Source organism: Capsicum annuum, chromosome 3 (assembly GCF_002878395.1).
Source record: "Capsicum annuum cultivar UCD-10X-F1 chromosome 3, UCD10Xv1.1, whole genome shotgun sequence".
NCBI lineage: Eukaryota > Viridiplantae > Streptophyta > Magnoliopsida > Solanales > Solanaceae > Capsicum > Capsicum annuum.
The window spans coordinates 2,842,461-2,849,018 of NC_061113.1; the positions used below are offsets into that span (position 1 = coordinate 2,842,461).

Consider the following 6,558-nt stretch of genomic DNA (forward strand, 5'->3'; position numbering starts at 1 on the left):
ACAGGATTTTACTTTATGTTCAGGACCCTCCTGAAAAATGGGATTTTACTTTTTGTTCAGGATCCTCCTGAAAAATGAGATTTTACTTTATGCTCAGGACCTTCCTGAAAAATGGGATTTTACTTTCTGTTCAGGGCCCTCCTGAAAAATGGAATTTTTACTTTCTGTTCAGGACCCCCCTGGAAAATGGGACAGCATTTTCAAAAATGAAATACTACTTTACTATAATTTTTGTTTGGGATAATGTTCATTCTAGTTTTAATTTTGGGTTTCAGGAGCCCGCCTGAAGAACAGGGTGATGAAATAGCAAGTCAGGAGCCCGCCTGAAGAACAGGGTGATGAAATAGCAAGTCAGGAGCCCGCCTGAAGAATAGGGTGATGAAGGTCGATTTAAGAGCCAATAGAAGCTGTATAGATAGGATTTTTGTAATTTCCTGTATGTTTTAACTTGTAATTTTCATTTTTGATGTAATAACAGAGCTGCGGACCGGAACCTCGATGGAAGCTCACTCGACTCTCCAACTTGGTATAGTCCATCTCCGGCCAATCCTTGGAGATACCTGTCACTTGATCCCCTCATAACTTGGGTGGGTAGGCTGTCCTAATTCAATACCCGGTAGTCCTTCTTTTTTCTGTTTCTTCCTTTGAATAATGGTCGGGATAAAATTTTGTCTCGTTGTCTACTTCTTTGTCTGAAAAAACTGCGTGTTTACATTCAAAGGGGGCATGATGTAGACACCTAATTCTTTCCCTCCCGAAGACCAAGTTACACATTTTTATCCCTTGTTTTACCACGTGCCTTCACCTGTATGATTATATCCCATAAAAATACAAAAATAACAAACCCACTAACAAACCTAATCCCCAAATATTCTTTTGTAACAAAATTAACCACCCCTCCTATCAATTTTGGACAACACATCACTATCCCATGCCCCATACCCTACCCCACGTCACCCTACCCCCCTCTTTTTTTTGTCCAAGAAGAAATAATCCAAAAAAAGAAAATACCATATATATATACACAGATACACAAAACAAATAAAAGAACCAAAAATACAAGAAAGGAAAAATGAGCCCTTTCTCTCTCTCTCTCTAGACTCTACTCTCTCTCTTCCTCTCTTTGAAATTGAACCTCCGTTCGCCGTCTTCTCTCGCCGTCGCCGGCGAGACCCTTCCCTCAAAGCCGACGCCCACCACCGCCCTCCGTCCGACCAACGACGGCGGCAATAATGCCATCGTCTCCCTCTCCCTCCCCTTGAAACCGACCACCGCCTTCTCTCTCGGCCGTGAGCCCTCTTTCCCTCCGGCGAACTAGCACCGGCACCACTCTGATCTCGGCCAAACCCGCCAGATCTGCCCCCACCGTCACCGACCAAACCTCCATCGCCGCCGAAGAAGAAAGCCAAGCCAGCTGCTGCTCCGCCGCCAGTAGTCGCTGCTTCGGCTGCGGCGCGTCGGCCACTGGCTCCATCCGCAGCTTACTCGTCCGGCGAAACAGCCGGCGAACCAGTGCCACCACCGGAGAACAGGCGCTGCCTCTGTCTCTCCGTTACCGAAGCTCGATCTGCATTGTGTTTTGGTTTCCTGCTGTTTGTTAGTTGATCTTGGTTTTGTCTATTTCTTGATTCGTCGTCGATAGTGGATTTCGAGTCTTCTTTATCGAATCGCGTCATCGTTCTTGGTTGGGTTTCATATAGTAAAGTTTGTCTCACTTGTTTTGAAATTGTCTTATTAGCTTTTCTCTCTACCGAGTTGGATTCATCGCGATCGAGGTTCTCCGGTCGAGTATTTTGGTCTTCGAATTTCTTTATTATCGACAAGGATTAATTTCATCGAGGTCCATTTCTTCTAACCGAATCTTTAATTTATTTTTCGTGATGTTGTGGGTGTGGATGATTTATTTGTTGCGTGCTTGGTATGTTCGAATATGTGTTATGTGTTGGTTGATGTTGGTTTCGGACTTCGAAAAGTGAATTGATAAATCGAAGCATGTTTAATCGTATTGTTTGAAATAAATTTGGGGACGGAAATCAAAAATTGATAAAAGTAAATATTTTGATATTTTTGATACATTGTTGATGTTGAATGCGATATGTGGTCGAGGGGGTAGGCAAACGTAGGTCGGGTAGGCGAAATTTAGGAATAAGTATTTCGTGGGATGTTGGAATGTGCGTGTGAATGTCTCTTTCTAGATTATCGTGTTTAATTCAGATGTATTTATTCACCGGGGAATGCCCCGAGATCACTTGTATTTATTCACCGGGGAATGCCCCGACGTATCATGTTGGCGAAAACTGATCGTGATGAAGGCCCGCGGCTTCGGGTAAGGCATTGGAGCTTAGTCTAGATTTAGTTTAGGCTAGGATTTATATTTTCATATTTTTTTTTCTATTTTTTGAATTGTATAATTGGACTAGACTTTACGTTTTGGACTGCTTTGTTTTGTTTATTGTTTGATTATTTTGCGTTATTTTGTGTGGTTTATACATTTCATAATGCCAAAAATAGTCGATACACTCTACCAAGCGACCGTGGTTGAACCACGGGATCGAGGGGTGCCTAACACCTTCCCCTCGGTCAACAGAATTCCTTAGCCGGAATCTCTGTTCGCAAACCAGTTTAAGAGTCAAATGGTTTCGAAAAGGATTTTCCAAAGGTGACTTGGCACACCGAATTATGCCAAGTGGAGACTCTGAATAAAAATGCAAATAATCCTTTTCCGAAACAAATTTTCATTTCTCGTCACTTAAATAATAAAATCCTTTCGAACTTTAAAATATATCCATTTTTTGGAGTACGTTAAAAAAGGGGTGTGACAAATAATTCTGTGAGTGAAGAATGAGGTCCCCGAATTGAATTTTGTATGTGATCTATATGTTGTCCGGTCCTCTTGGTTTTGTGGAAAAGATGATTCTATGGTTAAAATGGTTGTTGTGGTGTTGTTGCTTATATTTCTCTGTGGGCCCCTTCTAAAAAGTGTAAAAATCTCTTTTTTGAAATCTGTTAAGATAAAAGGGGAAAAAATCGTGACTTGGTTGGGGTGGCGTATGTGGGTAGAGAGGCGTGGGGTAGGGTAGCGTATGAATAAAGTTTGTTAGGATAAGAGAATATTAGGGATTTGATTTGTTAGGAATTGTTATTTTTTATATTTTTGTAGGATATAATCATATGGGTGAGGGCATGCACTAAGACTATGGTAAAAATGGTAAAAATATTTCGGGGAGGGACAAAATTACGTTTCTACAAAAGATATACCTTCTGCTAGAAGATCATGTATGATGACTTGCAACTCCTGTACTTGAGAGACAACAGATTTGCTATCTATCATTTTGAAGTCCAGGAATTGTGCAACAAGAAATTTCTTAATACTCGCATCCTCCGTCTTATATTTTCGTTCAAGTGCCCCCCACAGCTCCTTTGATGTCTTGGTTCCACTATAAACATTGTAGAGGTCGTCTTGGAGACCACTCAAAATATAATTCCTGCAAAGGAAGTCCGAATGTTTCCAAACTTCAATAATAACGAAGCGGTCTTTTTTCGAGGTTCCCTCAGGCACCTTAGGAGCATCTTCGCTAGTGAACCATTTTAGACATAAAGTGGTGAGGTAAAAGAACATCTTTTGCTGCCACCGCCTAAAGTCAATGCCCGAAAATTTTCTGGGCTTCTCCGCCGGTGCCATTGTTGGCGGAGCATTTGTGCGACTTGATGTGGCAATATTAGTTGCCCCCACAGACGTTGTCGCATCCATCATTTGATTTTTAGTTTCCATTTTTCTGTCATCACAAGACAAAAAATACTTAGTATTTTTAGAATACTACTTATAAAATTAAGCAACTTTAAAATTTTCTTCTTGTTTCTAGTTAACAATGAGGTTTTTATGACTTCCAAGTGTCAACCGAATGATCTTTAACATGTGACGAAGTTTTTATGACTTTAAATCACTAGTTAAGTTCAGGTGGAGTAGAAAGTAAAAACTTTAATCTCCAAAAACAAGCTATACAGATTCTGTAATAGTGTTGTTTCCTTAAGATTGTTATTTCCCACAATATAGTCGGGTATGCAGAATCTGTATATTACAACAACAACTTCAACTCGAGTTCAAGTATAAACAAGAACACAATGAAGTATCCAATACCCTCAATACAAGATCAAAATGACCTTTCCAAGAGGTGTATTTATTTTTCCAAAAAATAAAGATGAAACAAAAATTGAATAGGCCAAGTCGTCCGAATTCACGGAGTTTCCTTAAGGAAATAATTCCCCTCACTGTACCCAAGGTTGTGGAATTTTTCCTTCAGAATAAAATGGCCAACAATCCAACTATAGATGGTACCTCAAATAGTCGGATTCTACGAACGCACTCAATGATTTTTATGATCACACAGAGTATTTTGATGACAAGAAGAATGTTTTTTAATTCAAAAAATTTCATACTCAAAACCTGTGGAAGAAAGTAGGTTTTTATAGCCATAACATGCCTCTTCGAAAAGGTGGCATTGGTTCAATTTAGAGGTGTGACTTTTTTCTGAAAATGCATGTCTGTTTATCCTAAACAGTGCATTTGTTCCAAACAGGCATGTCACTTCATGAATCAGAGTGTATTTTCATTGAACAATTGCAACTTTCTGTAGCATTTTTTCAAAAATAGTGCATCAATTCATGGAGCAATGCAACCTTCTGGAGCAACATCAGTTCGGAAATGTACACCACTTCATGAATTCGAAACAGTGGCACCAGTTCATTCAAACCAAGGAAGCAGTGCACTGCATGCATGCATTTATAAATGGAGTTTCAAAACACTATTTTTGGATTGAATTTATTTATTTCTGTCCAATAAAATTTGTCCAAAAATATAGATCTCATCGATCGATCCAGATCTGAAGCTGAGCCTAGCGACGACGACGACGATGCGAGGCATCATTTAGTTCTTGCCTCACTATCCATGTGGAGTTAGTGTTTCTCAATATAAACACCCTCAAGTTCTCTTCTTCCACTAATGTGAGAGAAAGAGTAAACTTGTCAATTTGGGAGTACACTTTCCATTTTTGTGTCTCCTTCCCTCCACTCTTTTACTCTCCATTTTTCCATTCACACTTCTTTCATCTACTATGAACCCAACAATTTCTTCAGCAATATTAGCAAGAGAACTACTGAAGACACAAGATTTAGTGTTTTGTAGTAGACCTTCTCTTCTTGGCCAACAAAAATTGTCTTACAATGGTAATGATATTGCCTTTTCACCTTATAATGACTATTAGAGAGAAATGAGAAAAATTTGTGTGCTTCAACTATTTACTCTTAAGAAAGTGCAATCATTTAGGCCAATTCGTGAAGATGAAGTATCGAGCATGATCAACAAAATATCTCAACAAGATGCCTCTTCTCAAGTTACAAATTTGAGCAATATAATGATTTCACAAACAAGTACAATTATTTGTAGAGTTTCTTTTGGTGTTAGGTTTGACGAAGAAGCTCAAGCTATGATGGCTAGTTTTTTTGTATCTGACTTTTTTCCTTCTCTAAGTTGGATTGATAAACTTACTAGAATGACAGATAGACTTGAAAGGAATTTCAAGGACTTGGATGAATTTTATGAAGACTCATTGAGCAACATCACAGTCCCAATAAACCAAAATCCATGGAAGGAGATATTGTTGATCTTTTGCTTCAATTGAAGAAAGAAAAATCAACACCAATTGATCTCGCTTTGGAGGATATAAAAGGACTTCTCATGGTAATTTTCCATGTCTTACCCTCAAAAATTTGTTTGAGATAAAATGAGTTGAGTTAAGATAAGACTAAGTGATGGGTCATAATTCAATACATGATGCAATCTCTCATCCTATAATTTTGTATTTGATTGTCTTAACCAAATATATAGTTCAACACTATAGGATATAGTGGAATTCAATTAAAAAAAATTAGAAAGATCTTTTAAAAGTTAATTTGAACATACACCCCTTAAAGAATATTGTAATAGATATTTTTGAGGTGTTCTAAAATTAAAAGAGCATTAGTAACGAGGATTTGGATATTAAATATTGATTGACAAAAAGGAGATCAACAACGAATTAAAAAGAAAGATTGATTCCTTGAGATCCTTCCTATATATTATTTCGAATTTAACATGTTAATTCAAGTCAACAAATAGGTCAGTGCACAACCTGTTTAAACTAATTAGTTGGGCGGATTATATTACTAAAAGATGGAATACTTTTGTACCTCTAATATGTAGCACGAATGTGTCCCTTGCATCAATGATTTTTTTATCTCCCTATCAATTTTTATGTAGAATGTGTTAGTTGCTGGATCAGACACTAGTTAAGCTGTAGTAGTATGGGCTATGACAGAACTGGTGAAGAATCCAAAAGTATGAAGAAAGTTCAAGAAGAAATCAGAAAAGCATTGTGAATGAAGATGATATTCAAAATATACCGTACTTTAAAGCCATAATAAAAGAGACATTTCGATTACATCCACCAGCTCCACTTCTACTACCAAGAGAATCAATGGAAAAATCCACTCTAGAAGGGTATGAAATTCCGCCAACAACTA

At 38.1% G+C, this 6,558-nt stretch overlaps 1 pseudogene; it reads left to right on the plus strand.

Annotated features, from left to right (window-relative positions):
* Positions 1-6,558, plus strand: part of LOC107864379 — a 41,786-nt pseudogene that overhangs the window by 34,110 nt on the left and 1,118 nt on the right.